Source organism: Fringilla coelebs, assembly GCF_963513975.1.
Source record: "Fringilla coelebs genome assembly, chromosome: Z".
NCBI classification, from domain to species: Eukaryota; Metazoa; Chordata; class Aves; order Passeriformes; family Fringillidae; genus Fringilla; species Fringilla coelebs.
In genome coordinates, this window is record NC_140031.1 from 3,278,474 (window position 1) to 3,297,086 (window position 18,613).

Here is an 18,613-nt window from a genome sequence, read left to right on the forward strand (position 1 = left end):
ACTTTGCAGCCCTGAAATGGCAAAATTTAGTTGGAAAAAATGAATGAATGCCGTCAGATTTCACATTAAAAATGGCTTTTCAAAGATTCATGCACAAAGGGAAATGCTTAAATTAAGTGTTTCACACACCAAACAGGCTGTTAGATAGGAGACTTTTACTTTGGTACTATTATTATTATTATTATTATTTATTGCTCATTGCAGAACTGCCCCCAGTAGTGCCTTTGTAATAAAAGACAGATTCCCCTTCCCTCTCCTTTCACGACTCTGAGTGATTGCAAACAAAGGCTGTGACCGTGCCAAGCTTCACACCCATGGTGAATCTCACACACTGTGTGTTTCCTCTGAAAACCATGACTGTACACAGACCAGGGCTAGATGATGTCACAACTATGTGCCCGTGCCCACAAAAGCACAATTGTACAGTTGGTGGGAAAGTTTGAGCACTTGCTCATGTTTTTTCATACTACCTTTACATAGAATTCACAAACTATTTATTTTCCTGATAGTTAAACCAGAGCAATTCCCTGGTTAGCAGAGTTCTGAGCCTTCACTGAGTTGAGTATGGAAGGCAAGTATAGGCGTCAGGTGTGAGATGTTTCTTTGTGTTTCCCCATCCCAATAACCCACGGGACCAAAGATAAACCTTATTTCACACATTGATGAGCCCTGGCACAATGCAGGGACATTTCTTGCCCCCAGACTGCCAGCTAGCAGCACAACAACTGGGAAAATGCATTTCTTCACCTCCTGGGGTCACACTGTTTGCGTGGTGGTCTGCCCTGCATGAGTGAACCAGAGCACAAATATGCCTTTTTTTCTCCTGTGTGTTGATCTCTCGTTCAGCTTACCTACACAGAAGGTTTTTCAAATGCACTTAAAGGGTATTAACTTGTAGTTTCCTTACAACTCTCCAGTCAGGCTGCTGAGCAATTAATTGCATACTTTCTTTTCAGAAACTCAAACGGGGACTCCAAGGACTAAATCAACCTAAGGTGCAGAAATTTGTTCTACCACAGCTAATTATCCAATGAAAACTCTCAGCTCAGCAATATATCTGAAAACAGAGTGCTTGGACAGCCAACCTAGCATTTCAGTCTATTTATAATATAAAGCTTCACTATAGCCAACATTGTTAAGAGGTTTTTACGGTATATAACATGAAGTTTTGGTCTTTAATTACTCCTTTAATCTTTGCTGGGCTTGTTCTTGAGAACAAGTTACACTCCTGCTTTTTACAGGATAAACAGCTTCCAGGAATGCATCAGCTGCCACAAGGGCCAGGGAGAGCATTTATTGAACACCACTCTGTTTCAGCCTAAATACTGACTGATCTGGTTTTGTTTAGTGGAAGCGTAATTAATATAACTAATTAATGACTGACCACCCGATTTTTTTTTTTTCCAGAGTATTGGTATACTTCCTCATTTGTTTCATGTGGCTCCTCTTCCACCTGGACAGGTCAGCTGTTTGGAGGATTGTTAAATCCCCATATGCTAATATGAAAATTATGCTAAATAATGCTAAATATATGCTAATGTAGGGATTATATTAAATTTTAAAAACACACTGATGCTGCCCATTTGTGTTGTCAGATGGGTGTCTCATAGGACTACAGCATTTACTTTGTTTTATTACACTTTCAAACCATGGACAGGGGTCCTGGTGACACTTTGATTCCTGTAAAAAACTCAAATGAGGTTCTCAAAGATAAGGCATTTTCTCTAAAGTCCTGCAATATGACAGGAAGACAGCTGATTTCACAATGACATGACGTGTTCCCAACTTCTGGTAAACCATGGAGTAGCAACCCTACTTTTTCTGGATACCTTTCAAAACTGGTTTGAGATTCTGGCTAACGGGAAAATGAGGCCTTGTTGCAATTACAGAGCTTCCAATGAGAAAAGAACTCTTTTATTTACCATGTATCCCCAAGTCACCATTATCAGAAGACAAACATCAAAAGAAAAAGAGACATCTAATAAATTTTTGATATTTGATTCTGAAACAGATACACTGAGTGACGATTGTCTGCATCTTTGCTCCCTCCATCTCAGCTTCTGTTTTCAAGCAAAGGGTGCCAGAACTGTCTTGTGGAAGAGGGTTCTGTTGTGAAGAGAAACCCCCTTGCAGACTTGAATATTCTCCTCGTCCAGGAGGGTTTTTCAGGACTACAGAAATGCCAACAACCCTTGAGCATAACAAATTAGAGAAATCCCCTTGCCTGCAACACAATTTTTGGAAACTCAGTCACCCATTGGAAGGAAAGAAGGTTTTCCTTGCCAGAAAGTCAATCATTCGTGCGTAACTTTTGTTTTCTCCAAATCTCTGTTTCATATGCATATAGTGATGGTTGACCTGTATTCATGCATGTGGTTAGCTCTTGGAAAGCTTCTCAGACTCAGCTGTAGCTGGATAAGGATTTGACAGTTTTCTGGAGTGCTGACACCTCATCCTGCTTGGACCAATGTCTGCCTGTTGTAAAGTCATGGTGCAGCACTGGAAACTCACTGCTTGGTCAGCAAAGGTACATGGAGCCCATCAGTTCACCACATTGGATTGGATTGGGATTTAGGGTGGTGCACAGACACCACACTGGTAATCTGGAAACTGCTGAGCTTCACAGGAAAAGAAAGGAAGAGTTGTGAAATGGTAGTAAGAGGTTCTTGTTAGAGGTGGCATATGATGGATCAGTGGGTGGGTGGGTGGGTGGGTGGGTGGATGGATTGATGGATGGATGGATGGATGGATGGATGGATGGATGGATGGATGGATGGATGATGGATGGATGGATGGATGGATGGATGGATGAGGGATGGATGGATGGATGGATGGATGGATGGATGGATGGATGGATGGATCAGGACTCAGAAGAATATGAGTGACGCCATTCCATAAGAAGCTGTGGACTTCTACTGAGGAACTATTGATTATGACAAAGAAAATAAGATTGAGAAAATGAGTCGGAAGAAATAAAAGCAGAAATATGAGTCATGGAAGCATATAAAATAAAAGTTTATGCCAATAGTTGATAGATGGATTGATTGGTTTGATAGCAGTGAAGGCAAAATCTGCTAAACCATGAGCACTAGCAGACCACACCTACTAATTACTAATGCAATGCTTCTGTAGTGGTATTCCTCTGACCACAAATCCACAAGAGTTCTGAAAGCACACGGCAAATCGTCTGTGCAACTGCACTAAAGAATAAAAACATGTTATGTTTGTCTCACACAGCTGTACAAGTTACCTGTGATCAGCTTATTTAAATTGGTCTGCTAGCTGAGCTCATGAATGATTTGTATGTTCAAATGAGTTTTTAACTCCAAGAGTAGCTTTCCCTGCAGAGTGGTCTGAATGGTGGTCATCAATACTTTGTGTAGGTACTTTTATTCTTAGATATTGTTTGCAATCCAGTATTGATTTTTGAAAATTGATTTATTTATATACATTCACTAAGCAGCTTTGACCAACAGTTTCTGAAGTATGAGGCATCCATAAATGGCACCTGCTCACTACAAAATGTACATTATGTGTCATGTTTTACCTCAATCATAGGGTACTGTCTCCAGACTGGACAGTTTAAATGCAATTAGTGAGTGGATGGCTAAAGACCCATTTTGAATCATGAATGACATATAAATATTCAGAAAAGCTTCTTTTGGGGAACACAAGGGATCTGGAAACAGACTCAGAACAGACTGCGGTCATTCATATACTCATGAATAATGTTACGAGACCTCAGAGGAGCAGGGGAGTATATCCACATACTAATATGTGCCTAACCTCATTTTATTATTCCAAGGGCTCTAATCTAACTCAGAGGGAGATCATTTACATGAAAGAGTCATTAGATAAAGTGCATAAACAGCCTTTGAAAGAGAGATGAACACACAGATCTACCTCCTTCCCAAAGCTGGCATCTGACACAGTAGATTTGAGAGCTCTACAGTCAATTGATGTCTCTTTCAGGCTCAAAAAGAAAAAAAATCTCAAATCATTTTCTCATCAGCCACACCATTTCTACCTAAAAAAAAGTGCTAAATTTAATGTAGTGTAATCTGGTGTCTGCTGAGCTCCTGGTAGGAGCCACAAGGTGTATTTTGAATCTGTTAAGGTAAACACGAACTCAGACCTAGGCTTCACATGGAGCCCTGTGCTCCAACAAGTATGACTGCTAACTCCATTTGTGAGGGATGTGCAATATCAGTAGCTTTTCCTCCTTTACCTGCCTTGCAAAGAAAGAAAGAAAGGACTCTCGTGTTATAAAACATTACTGTATTTTAGAACACCTGCAGAAAAAGAAAATTAGATACAGGGAACACTGTGGGGTTTTCTTCCTAAAGAAGTCATTGATGGAGTTCACGCTTGTTCAGTATTAACTGGCAGTTCAGATAATATTTTCAGAGTTGAAATTTTTGACTCTATTCTGAGGAAAGGTACTACTCAGTGTGATTGAGCAGGTTCTATCAAAACAAAGTGATACAGTCAGGGATACAGTCAGCACTCAGCTGTCTGCAAATGATGTCTCTGTCTAGATACTTGTGAAAAATGGCAGTGCACAGAAGCAAATCTTTAAAAATCAGAGTCCTACCAAGTGGAGGCAATTGAGATCCATAATATGCAGTCATCTGTTGAGTCATTTCCAAAACTTTTCTCTGTCTCACCAGAGGCAGTTGAGGGTTAAATTTTAATGTTCTTATCAAATTGTGAAATATTAATTAAAGAAAAACAAAACTCAACAAACCAACAATCATCAAACCCAACAGACATACAGCACTTTTGGGGCCAAACTTCCCAAGGGTTGTGTGATAAGATTATGATAAGGCTATCTAGAAAAGAAATAACCTAAACTAATGAGATTAAGCGGGGTGAGATCATCCATTGATGAATTTATCCCACGACTGAGAACAATGAAATGGGATTAATGACAAGGATTTTGATCATAATAAGATGTGGGCTGATGCCTGAGAGAAAGTTCAGTGGTTGCAACAACTGCAGCAAGTCCCACGTGCAAAGACAACACAGTAAATCTTAATTGGCAAAACGCCTTCTGGTAAAGAGATGCTTTTGCTATCGTTTTATGGAGAAGTTTTTTGGGTTTTAACAGAAAACTGCAGCCTTTCTTTCAGTATTATTTCTTTCTGACTGGATCATCTAAATGAAATGGAAACTGTATCCACGACAAAGCTTTTTATAAAGCTAAAGCATCCTCCCAAGCCACCTTATGTGGCTTTTGGACAGACTCTACCCTGGCTTGGTGAGACTGACAAGAACTTCATCACCAGGGAACATTTCCAGGAGAAATTCCTTGGGGAGCACCGAAAGGCTCTGTGATGCAGGGAAGTCCACTGTGATCAGGACCATGCTGGTCTTGGGGTGCAATTCATCTCACGTAGGCATGAGCTGGTCACCCTAGGTTCTCCTTTCACCCAGGAACAGGGAGTGCTGTGGAAGTTCATTTAACCAATATCAGAACCTTGATTTAGGATGCCATCAGTTGTCTTTGAAAACATCCATCTTTTCTATCACAGAATGGAAACAGGGACTAGTTCAAGAGGCCAGGTGTATTTATTCAGGTGATAATGAAGGCTCATTCTGCGACTTGCCTCTTTTTCTCCAATATACTAGGTAAACTTGATCAATGTGATTAGTACTGTTAGTGAAACTAGAAGGATACAATGGAAAAAAACCCCACCAAATCTTAGGTTTCTGATTGTAAAATCCATTAAATGAGACAGTCTCACAAAAGCTCCTTATTTGATAAAAAGAAAGACACCGTTTTTCTCCAGAAAAAGAACAACTGAGAAAAAAATATAGCACAAACAAAGCCTTAATATTATTAGACAGCTGAACTCAGAGAGATCCTGTAACATAATTGTCTTATTTTATTAATAGGTAAACACAGATGTCAAAAAATGACGTGGGGAGCACTGTGAAATTATTATTATAATTTTCAGGAAGTTCTTCTATAGGGACTCATCACTTAGAAGAACATCAACATGTGAAATATAACTGCATCCTCTCTAAAGCAGGGCTGGAGTCTCCCAAAATATTTGGTTTTAATGAAATTCATTCAACAAAATGTCACAGTAACAAGTAGCAATCAGTGAGTGCATATAGCTACATAGACAGAAAAAGACAAAAAAATCTTGGCATATTTGTGAAGTTTAACACATAACTACCTTTTCATAAAGAGAGTCCACACAGGCTCTATTGAACCCAAGGGGCAGAGAGCTTTCCTCCGTGAACCCCCATGTACAGAGAGCTTTCAGGGAATGTGTTCTACTCTTGTCAATATTTATGTTTATGCTCCTTACATGTACTTAAAAGTCCACATCTTTTTTATTGTCTTTGCTTGATTTAGACCAAACACAGTTCTTCGAATAATTAATGTCTTTACAGCTCAGAAATCTTGTAAACAACCTTGCATCTGAAGTTCAACCTAATCATATCTTAAATAACCTTATTAGTAATAATAAAGTATTTGCTAACTCAATCATCCATTAACTTTTTATGGTGTCTAAACACTTCATGTTTTACTGAGATGCTCAGAAAACATGTACAGAGGGGCTAACAAGGTATGAGAGCAAGGGAGTCAACCTAATTTGTAATTTCTTGTTCTTGTAAATTATACCTTCTCTACCTTCTCTGCATCCTTCTATCTTGAAATGTTACTACACTACTTTACTCTTAACTCACGCACCTTGAATGTTGTAAAAACTGCCTAAAAAGTCAATTAAAAATACAATGGCACTGAGTCAATCAACAGAACAGAGTAATCTCTACTGAGCAAACAAGCTAAAACACAACTGCACCATGTTGTGATTGATTGAAGATATGAATCAGAAAATTAAAAGTTTGGGGATTTTTTTCCTCCAGTCTTGGTTATTCCCAGCAGCCTAATTTATAGAGGAGTTACTTTGATGTTATCTTTAGTCCTGTAAAGAGGCTGCCAGTGCAAGAGGTGATGCTGTCTTCTGCTGCATTGGTAGCATGGGTTGCCTATGATTATCCCAAATGCACAACAACACAACAGATATTGCCACAAAATAAGTCCACTTCTGTTTATGAGAAATCACAGGTAAGAATGTGGATTTTTTGTTTGTTTGATTTTTTTTGTTTATTTTTGTTGTTATTTTTGCTGTTCTGTTTATGTTTGTGTGTTTCGTGGGGGGGTTTGTTGTTGTCTTGGGGTTTTTGCTGTTTTCTTGTTTGGTTGGTTTTTTTTGGGGGGTGTGGTAGTTTTTTTTTTGTTTGTTTGTCTTGTGCTTTTAGTGGGGTTTTTTTTTTGTTTGTTTTTGTATTAGTTTTTGTTTTTTGGTTGGTTGGTTGAGTCTTTTTTCCCCATGGGGAAGAGTATGACAGCTATAACAAGAGGGGAAGCTTAAAGTCATCCCTCCCCACTACAATCTAGGTGACTTCGCCCAGGGACCTGTTAGCCCAGAGCTTCACAACTTTAGCAATCTTTGTTGGTTTTTTTTTGTCTCTGCATTTGTGTAACCACTTCATAGACCCAGTCTAGATTACATCTGACCTGACAAGAAAACAACTCATAGCAAGCTGTGCTGATTTTAGCCCCTATTGTAAATTCACATTTGAAGGTAGAATTTTACAGGGAAGATAAAATTTTGAAAATAAAGCTCCTCACAGGGCCATCAGAATGGATCAGAAGCTGAGCAGAAAGGAAGCCATCATCTCAGTGATGGGGAGATCAAAGAGTAGAGAGAGGAAAATTACAAGGCCAGTGAGGGTATTTTTTTTTTTTTAATTTCTATTGAAGTTTGTTATGTATGTCTGGGAATAAACTATCTTCTACAAGAATCCAGAATTCAATTTACCATTTTGGTAAATACGGTCATTTGATTCTAAGCTCATCTTAACACACAGCAGATAAAGAAGCAATCATAAACTATGTCATCATAAATAAAAGCATTATTGAGCTCAGGCAATGAAAACCAATCAATAGAGGACACTCATCCTCAGTGAAAGCAACTGCTAATGCTCTGTGGTTCCTGGTGGATACTCTGTCATTGTGTTTTAAAACCACAAGGAATTCCCTGTGTCATCAGCAATGACCACTTTATTGCTGGTGAATTAGGAAATTAGGAGGGCTAAGGGTGCATCTGAAATCCAGGGGGTCATTCATTTAGTCCATCCTCCAATGCAGGAGATCACATGGATTTCTCATGGATTTGGACAGGTTCAGAGAAAGAAAATTGGGACCTCCCTGAGTATCAACATACACATGGTGCTAAGAGAGAATGGTGGAACTTGTTCTTCCAAACACAAGAAGGAAATTAAGAGCTGATCATCAGTAAAAAAATACTGAGCTGATTAGTAGTCAGATTTTTATGTCTATTTCTCTGGTTGTTTCAGTCAAAAATTCAAACTCCGAGGAAAACTTTTCTAATTTTTCCAGAAGTGTTACACTTAATATTAACTAGATTGAGTATACCCTTTTTTTAAAGAGCAACCTTTTTCTATTTAAAAGTAGCTCTATTCATTTTTCATGAGACAAGCTTTTTGAACATGAAAGGTTCCAACATGAAATGAATAATTTTATCTAAATTTAAAAAAGTTATTTCATTCAACCCCATAGAAAACCCCCGACCCCCTCACCCCCAGAATTTTTTATAGAATGAAATATTTTTAGTGAATAAGAAGTTTCAGCAAACTGAATAATATATATGACAATTGTGCATTTCTACTATTTGTCCCATTGTCCCATGATGAATATGATGCTGACTCCTATCAGATGCATTAAATCAGGCTCATTTAGTCCAAAAGTGATCAAACTTCATTTAAACAATGCAATTCCTTTTGAAAGTATTAGAGGGGAGAAGAACAACAAATTCAAATCATTCATTTCTCTCTTGCTTAATGAATTATTGATTTGTGCTTCCCTTTTGAATGATAGTGCTCTGATGCGATAAACATTGATTTGAATCTTTATACAAATATTGTATATCATCAGCATGTTATGGCAACAGAATAATACATACTCAAATAGAGCTGAAGGGATGGAATGCCATGAAAAAACCCACCATGAGCTGCCACAGCTGTGTGTGCATATGTGTGAGGGTGCACATGTAAAACAGCAACTGGAAATGAAAGCAATAAATAAATAAATTAATGAAAAAGCAATAAATAAATAATAAATAAATGAAATCCAGGGTGAAGGGGAGGGGGTGTGATAATGATACAGAACTACAGAAAGTTTACATTTGGGTTAAGGCCGAACAGACAGCCTTGGAAATGAAAAATAATTACTTTGTACGACTGGTAATTCCTCTAACTTGACATTTCCTGCAGTCACGAGTGCAGAGCTGTCACAGGTTTAAAGGGAGAGCTCTCTCACACCCTGCTTGTGTTCAGCAGTTTTGCTTCGTGCTCAGCTATTCATACCAACGGGAGCTACACCGCCAAAAGACAAAAGAAAAGTGCTGAGAGGGGTAAACACATAGATAATCCTGTCCACCAAACAATTTTGCATTTCCTTTATGCACCATTTATTTCAGACAAAAAAGCTGCTGAGAGATTTACGTCAAAGTGATTTCCACAGCTCAGCTGCTCGAGTCTGGGGAGATGATTGAAGCGCTGAGCTGCACTTTCCTGGGGACCATTGCATCCCCCTGTCCTGCCCTGCTCTTCCTCAGGCAAGTTAATTTCTATCATCAGCTGGGTGTTTTTTTGGCAGCCTGGATGAGGGGAAGGATCCTGTGACTACGGTGAGGTGAAGGGACAAATCTTTTTTCCCTCGGAGAGCAGTGGATCCCCAGCACTGGTGTTTCCTCCGAGTGGGCAGGCTGGGAAAATGTTCCACCATCCTTCTCCTGAGCTGTCTGCAATGTAGGGAGCATCCCTCTCACATCTGTGAGCGCATTTTGTGTGCTTGGGGCACACAGAAGTCCAAAACATGCAGGTTTTTTGGTACAAAGCCCAAAACATCCATATTTCAATGGAAAATCTTCCTCCAAAACCCATCAAATGAATAAGGCTGCACTGGGACAGCGAGTGTTTGTGCTGTCATACACTTTCACAGTGAATTAGTCTTGCAGCTAATGATCTATAACCATTACCCACCAGGGCAGCATTGGGATTTTTTCCTACAAGGCCACAAAGGGTGAGATCTGAATCAGCACTCAGGGGCTAACCAGATCCACACATGCAATCCCATCTCAACAGATTGCAAGGTGGGAGCAGGGAGACATGGAAGCTGATCACCTTCTCTCTGTCACATCACAGGTGTCACACCCAGTGTGGGCACTGTCATTTATCCTGCTGCATGACAAGAGCAGGATGTGAGTCCTGAGGGTAGGAAACAATCTGGCTTTCCTGTGACCACTCTCAAAGGAAACATGGGCAATTTTATTTTAGAATCCTGGCATAATGAAGTATCTGTAGGTAGAAGCTATGATAAGGTAGGTAAGGTGTGCAAATAAACATGTGCAAATTAATTTGTAAACAATATATATAACCTTTTTTTCCCCTGTGCATATGATTTTGTGCATGGTTCTGCTCTTTTAAAGGGTCTCTTGATGGACTCAACAGAATAAGCCTCCCCTTAAAATTTTTGCATGAGACAGTTCCCAAGGAGTAGGTGGCTAATTCAGAGTTGCCTTTTGCTTCTTCCAGTCTCGACAGAATCAGGCATCCTATTTCTATCACTCAATAAAAATTAGTTCTCCATTCCCAGAAAATGGCTCTAGTATTAATTGAGAGAACGAAACGCTTTTTTGTGGTTATCTGTAAAAAAACCCCAAACAGTCCATTTAAAACCTATTAGCAAGCATAAGAGGGCTAAAGAAGGCATAATTAATGTATTTTTTTTTCTTTTCCACATATTTAACAGTGTTTTGGAACACGATCCATAACATACACAGCTCTGATTGTAAGGAGTTAGATCAACATCCTGCCCCGATGCTCTTACATATGGAGTGGGAAAACAAAACTTGAACCTTTAGTTTACAAGTAGCTGGGGAAAAAAATAGATCACAGGGTTGAAAACTTGCAATTATTATGGCATTTGCATTATGACAAATTAAAAAATGGTACTGCAGGTTACAGGCAGTGCCATGAAGCTGGCATTCTACGCTGTGTGTTGCAGGCTCATTTAAAATGTACTCTTCCACGACCTGATGAGAACACAAATTATAATTAGGAAAGTAACCCAAGTAGAAAATTAGTCTGCAAGACTAGTCTGAATGTGCTCCTGCAGACAAAGCCAGCCTGTGTCCCAACTTCACTGTCTCGGTGTAGGGAGAGATTGATGCAGAAGATAAAGAGAGATACGGCTTTCCAGGAGGGGGAGAAAAATAGAAGGCTTTGCAAGTATGATCCGTGGTGTTTCACTTGTGCAAACACACACAAAGAGAAGCCCCAGCAGATCCCATCTCTGCAGAGCTACCCAGAGCACAGGCTGCCCTAGCTGTGCTGTTCAGGTCTGTACCTGGGGTTTTGTTCCCATAATCCCATTCATAGGCAAAGCCCCACATTTATCAGCACTGATAAGGTCTGCTGACCCCATCCTGAACCCAGAGCCCACTTGCACTAGTAAATGTACCTAACATTTGTAAGTAACAAAGGGTTAGCTGTAAAGGTAATGGTGTGGAAGAAAAACATCGTTCAAAAATACATTATGAAACAGAAGGACTCACAACCCCCTACTCCCCCCCCCAAAATAAAGTGAAAGTGTCAAAAGTTCTTGCTACTGCTAAGTAATAAACCATATAAATGATTTTGAAAAACTTCTAGGCAAACAAGATATATATCTGAAAACATTTGCATTTGAAGTTTTCTCTTCTGTAAATGGTTTGTGGGGTTTAAAAGCCAAATGGTTCTCTACAAATCATTTGGTATCTCTGTACTTTTTCCAGATGGACTGGAACAAATTCATTCATTGGGAAATTATACCTACCTTTCACATGTCTCTTCTTGTATGCTAGACACTGGTGACATTGCACTCAAAGGAAAGGTTCATAATTTTCTATTAAATATTTCTTTGTATTTTCTGTGAGAGTGAGTTTTCTTGAGATAACTGTTGCTGTTCCATTTTAAGTGCACCCATGACTTCCCTGTACCTTACAAGACTTAGCAGATTTATTCTCACTGAGAAAAAGACCAAAAGGAAACAAAATTTCTACTGAGGCAAGGAGCCAGATCAAAAGCTGGCATTAGAAAAGAATTGACAAACTAAACAAAGCAAGAGGATCAGAGGTTGTAAGTGAGAGCAAAAAAGAACTCTTAGGGAAGAATTTCACACCTGCTTTTTGTAGGACAGAAGTTGCTTGATACTTAGGACAGCATTTAAAGACACCAAAATGTATTCAGTCCAACTCAGATTTAAATCCATCACCTTGACTCAGCAAAAACCCAGATCATCTACAGCAGCTCCTGGTGGTCGCTGGGGCTCTGCCACATTCATCTAATCAGTATATTTTCTTTAATCTCACACTTACCAGCCAGTCAGAGAATCTCACTTCAATGGTGGAATGGTGCAGGGACTCAGACTCTGGCTGGTGACAGTGATAAGAAATCCAAACCAGGAAAAAGCTCCAGGAGAGGTTTCTTGGACCTGAATGAAAGAGCAGATTGATTAAGGCTAGCTTTTCGTCTCATTTAAAGGCTGTGGTGAATTTAAGTTTACTCATTTCACATTATTTCATATGTAAATTAAAAAATTTTACTCTGCATCCCATATGTCCAAGAGCTTAGGGAAAGGGAATTATGATTTCACATACAATGAGAGGTCTGAAACAGGGTGTGTATGAGTTTAGTGTGTATTTGAATCTGATCCTGGTCAGAATATTTCCCAGGAGCAATGTTTAATACAGGTTTGAATAATGTGTTTCTGTTCATTTGGGGGTGATTTAAAACCATGTCTGGAGGAAGCACATGTTTATTAACTGTTGTTCGGGGCACAGATATTTCCTGAATTGGGCTGTAGAAGAAACCAGAATTTTTCAAAACCAAAAGCAAAACTCGAAGTAATTGCTTATATTTGAAAAGCAAATAAACATGCCTGAGGTCAAAGCTCCTCCTTTAAACTTTATCACTGGGGTATGTGTTGTGAATTTGCAGTGGCCATTTTGAAAACTTTTAAGCATAGTTTTTTTTTCCTGTGTTCAAAATGTGAAAAACATTTCCAGATGAAGAGCACCTCCATTACAAAAAAATTGGGAAAAGGGGTACAAATTCCAATTTATTGCTTGTCAGAGCCCTCATGTTGGATTTAGTTTTAATGAAAAGGAAGAAATATACAATTATTAAAAACAAAACCAGCAATGATGATGTAGAAGATTTAGGCAACTTTAAGTTTCATTGTTTGTTATTGACTCATGAATTTTCATTCTTCCTCTATGAATTTTCAGAGAATCTACTTATGAAAAGTAGCTTTATATATTATGAGCTAATTAAATTTCAAAACTCCAGTCTGGTGACACTTACAGGATATTTAACACTTTCCCAAACTGTGACAGAATTTATATTCATGGATATCTTTTCAGGAACCTAATTTTAAGTTTAAAAATACTGACTCATAGGCTTCTCGAGATGTGTGAGAAATGTCCTATGGAACATTCATAAGATGACAACAAGAATAAAGGTGTTGGGTTAAAAAAAATTCTTGGAGAAATAAAAACCTAGGAAAGGTATTAATCTGCTCATGTCAAACTTCCCTGAGCAGTCTGAAACCTCCTTAGGTGAGGTTTTTACCCAAAGTGTGTCTTGGTTTGTACAGATTAACTGAGCTGGAACTCATAAAGTCTGACTTAACAAGCCTTCAATTGAGGATGCACTTGCTAGGACGTAGTCAGCAGGAGGGAAACTTGGTTATTAACATTTTGTTACTGAACCAGGCAATATCACTTTGTAAAAGTTTTGGAGCTCCCTGAGTCCAAGAAGCAGGATAAATATTCCCCATGTAAAGAATTTTACATGTAGGCAGCATTCAACGTACCTGGTGCTTGTCATATTGACCCAGATTCAGGTGAAACACAATATCTGCTTTTGTTATGAACCAGAACCTCAAATAAAAATTGTAAAAAATAATTTAAGTACTAATAAGAATGGTTGAAAGTTAAAACAAAAAAAAGTGAAGTATTTGTAGAGTGGCCCTTACAGTTGTGCTTGCAGAGAGCAAGGCAGAACCAAACCTGGTTTTTGCCAAAAAGCTGCTTATCATCTGAAGTGCTTTGCAGGATTTTAGAAATTACTGGGTTACTCAGTAGATTTCTGAAAGCTTGAGAAATCACACTACAGCATTTTTTGGCAAATTTTCCATGACTTGGTTAGATTGAAGAAATTAGAGATTCTGCTTTCCTGGGCTTTTCAGCACCTCCTCCTTTCAGCCCTCCTACAGATTAAAAATGGCATGATACAGCAAGACTGGCCAGGAGAAAAAATATGCAGAAACATCTCTCAGAGCCTCAGGCTTTCAAACTCCAAAAGACAGGGATGAAAGCTCCAGACTCGAGTGCAGCCATGCCATTAGCCCCAAGATTGTGTGTAATGTCCAGCTGAAAAATCTTCCCTTCAATTTGAAACTCCCAAACTGCTCCCCTCTGCCTCCCCCTTGCTGCCCAGCTCCTCCAGTTTTAATTAATGACACAATTATGTACCTCCACCACAATTTAAAAGACCTTGCTCGGGCACTGTGCAGGAGAACCTGGAAGAAGACCTCCAGACAAATGAGAACTGTGATTGCTCTTTCTGTGTAAAGCCTTCTGTAAAAAGTATGTGGACATATAGAAGGGTCATTGCAGACTTTTTAAGAGAAATCTGTACTTGCATTAATGGTCTGCAGCAGCTGACATAGGTTGAAGAGGAATTAGCACAAAAAAAAGCTCAGATTCATGTCTGCCTTTAGAGTACACCCTTTCCTATCCATCCCCTAAGTACAGAGCCTCCCCTGCCTCGTCCATGGGCACAATTCAGTAGTTCCAGTGAATTATCAGTGGCCAAAATCATGTATCTGGATATAATTTAATTGTGTTGCCCTTAATGATTTGCTTCGCCCCTAATGATTTGTTTTAATTTTCAGTACCCCTAAGCTGGTCAGGCAGTCAGATTAGATGATCAATGGAGGTGCCTTGCAACAGAAATATCCTGTTCTATCCTATCCTATCCTATCCTATCCTATCCTATCCTATCCTATCCTATCCTATCCTATCCTATCCTATCCTATTGCCAGCCCCAAATTCAGATCAGTACTTTATCAAAAGCTTTCTGTCTTCCTCTGGAGCTTCTTGCCTCTAAGGATAGTTCTGGGAATGCAGCTTTAAGAGCCAGGCACTGTGAGGGTGGGGGTGAGGTGCCCCAGCCTGATCTGAGAGGTTTTCTTGACATCCATCTGATGTTGTGCTTATCTCCATCTCCTGTACTGACATATAGATCCTGCTACATCATTTCTGTCCCTGACCACTATCAGTAGAATTCGATTTACTGATTGCCTTATCTTTGCCACAGCCTCATTTTACTCAATACACCCTGCAAGTTTTCAACCTCTGCTGGTCCCACAAGGGCTTCTCAAGACAGTGTGTGCCAATAAAATGTCTGGGTGGGGCTGAAATGTCCCAGAGAGATAGGAGAAGGTTTGTTCTCTGGCCTGTGACACAATATTATATCAAAGCTGCATTGCTGATAGGTAAATTCCCTTTTGCTTTACTGCACAGAAACCTCAGACTGGGTAAAGCTAAGCTATTTTTTTCTCCAAAGGAAAGGAGGGGAAGCATGTCTGTAAATTCTTTTATTCTGCTTGTTCCTTGGCCATGATTTTAATATTTTAATCAGACACTTTTAACTGAAAAGAACCGTGAAAGAACCATCACTGTGGCCTTAAGAGCAAAGAGGGGAGGTAGGGAAATCTACACCACCACTCATGGCTGGATTATCACAGATCAATGCAAACTGAATAACCAAATACTTTCTTTCTTTCTTTCTTTCTTTCTTTCTTTCTTTCTTTCTTTCTTTCTTTCTTTCTTTCTTTCTTTCTTTCTTTCTTTCTTTCTTTCTTTCTTTCTTTCTTTCTTTCTTTCTTTCTTTCTTTCTTTCTTTCTTTCTTTCTTTCTTTCTTTCTTTCTTTCTTTCTCTCTTTCTTTCTCTCTTTCTTTCTCTCTTTCTTTCTCTCTTTCTTTCTCTCTTTCTTTCTCTCTTTCTTTCTCTCTTTCTCTCTTTCTCTCTTTCTCTCTTTCTCTCTTTCTCTCTCTTTCTCTCCCTCTCTTTCTCTCTTTCTCTCTCTCTCTTTCTCTCTCTCTCTTTCTCTCTCTCTCTCTTTCTCTCTTTCTCTCTTTCTCTCTTTCTCCTCTTTCTCTCTTTCTAACTTTTTTTCTCTCTTTCCCTCTTTTCTTCCCTCTTTCCCTCTTTATTTATCTGATGTTACCTCAGTGGTCAGGTGCAAGAGACAAATGAATAGAAGATCCTTACTGAAACATTAAATGGGAGAGTGAGGAGTGAAAAGAAAGAGAGAAACATCTCTTATCCTGGTTTCTATAACACTGGTTTTCAACACGTTGCAAATATACTTCATGTCCCTTTAAGAACACTCTTAGTTTATAAAAGCCAACACCATTAAAAATACAGTAATTAACATGTTCATAATGTAAATGCTAATAATTTAACATGTCAAGCATCCTCATCCCCTACTGAATCAATATGAATTATTAAAACCGACTCTTTAAGACCTTTAAAATCAACTCTCAAAGCATGCACTAACAATTACACCGTTGGCATACAGGAGCACCAAGTTACAAATTCATGTGTAAGACTGTCTGACACACTCGTTCCCTTTGATGCAAAAAACCAAAAGCCAAAAAAAAGCCTCCCCCCAAAATCTTATGTTTGGAACTGCATAATCTGCATGCATAAGTGAAATTTTGTGGTTTTTTTCTCTGAGATTGTCTACGTTTCTTAGACATAAACCTTATTGAGAGGTTATAGAGTAATTTTTTCCATTACAAAGTTGTGTGACAATCCAAAATGTTCCTGAATCAATAAGGAACATAAAAATAATTAAAAATTAGTCTAATAAAATAAAAATTCCTAGACTTAAGAGCAGTATCTCTCAAGGTTGTTGGTCATGAAGAAGACATTTAAAAATTGATTTTAAATGTTATAAATAAAGAGTAGCCTTTAATGGTTATTCCCACGTTTACTGCATAAAAGAAAAGAATAAGCTTTGGGTTTTTTTTGGAAACAACTGTGAAATAAAGATGGAATTATTAGACAGACGCATCTCTTACCTCACAGCCCGCTCGGGACACTTTGGGAAAGGCTCACAAAGTTTCCTTTGTGTTTATATATGGAGACACAGCCAAATGCCTGCAGGAGATGGCTGTTTCCTGGTCAGCCCATTGAAAGAAGATGGCAGATACGACCTCTTTTTTCATTTGTTACAGACACAAAATAAAGTTTTGCAATTGAGTGCAAAACCCATCGCATCGACTGCGGCTTTCAAAAACTTATCCTAGCAAATTGTGCAACGCTCGTGTTAACGTCTTGCTCCACTTGAACAATCAGATAATGGACTGGAGGCCAATAGGCCAGAGGTGGTTCTTCCTCTGGGAGAATGTTCTGTGCCCAGGAATTTCACTGAAAGCTGTTTTTCACAATGCCATGGTACCCCACTACAGCCCCCTTCAGACCAGTGCACAGCCCCCCTGCTCTCCACAAGCCTGGAGTGACTCAGACCAGCTGGGAATCCAGTCCTTGTTTCCTATTTCTTGATCCACCCAATTGCAGTTGGGAGTTCTACCTGAGCAATGCTAAACCCCCTCTTTACGGTGAGAAAGGAGGAAACTAATTTCAGAGAGGTTAAAATTTGACAAAGTTTGTGTACTCAGGAATAGTTTGTGAGGGGTTTTATGTCTGATAGGAGATAAGAGCTCACGTACCTTACTTTCCTAGCACGAGAAAAAGGTCTTAACCTCCTACCAGCCCTCTCCAAAACAAAATAAAAACCAAAATGACTGACTGACCTGGAAAAGTTCAGTACACTTCCTCAGATGCTTTGAGATTAGCAAAAATTACAGGCAGACAGGAGATGGAGGATTCCAGATCTGGGTCAGCTGCAGCTAGGGAGGCTTTTCAAGGCTCTTGAGAAGAAAACAATTTAACATTGAGGGAGATGTCTCTCTTCCAGTCCCTTGTGTATAACAAAAACTTCGCACAAGAGGATGAAGAACACACATGAGAGATGTGAGCACAGTGCCACATTTTGTGATCTCTTAAACCATTCCAGCTGCACTTAAATTATTTTTGAGAACTCAGAAGTATCATTATGGCAAGACCTTCTCTGAATTCCTATTTCAATTTCCCAGTTTGTTAAGGCTACATAGTAATCAGCTAGATGGGAGCAGCTGATGATCTACTGGCTGTTTCTGGACATGAAAACAAGACACACTTCAAAGTTCTGCAAAAGTTGGGAAAGCTGAAACAAAACTCTTTCTATATTTCCCTAGTTTATCTTCTCAGAACCTGAATGTGAGATAACGTTTTTCTTTTTTTCTGTTTTTTAAAACTATAAACCTTTGATTGACATTCCCAAAGACAGAGATACAGAGTCAAAAGCTTCACTTAAATGCAAACAGAACTGCAGAAATGCAAAGCACAAACA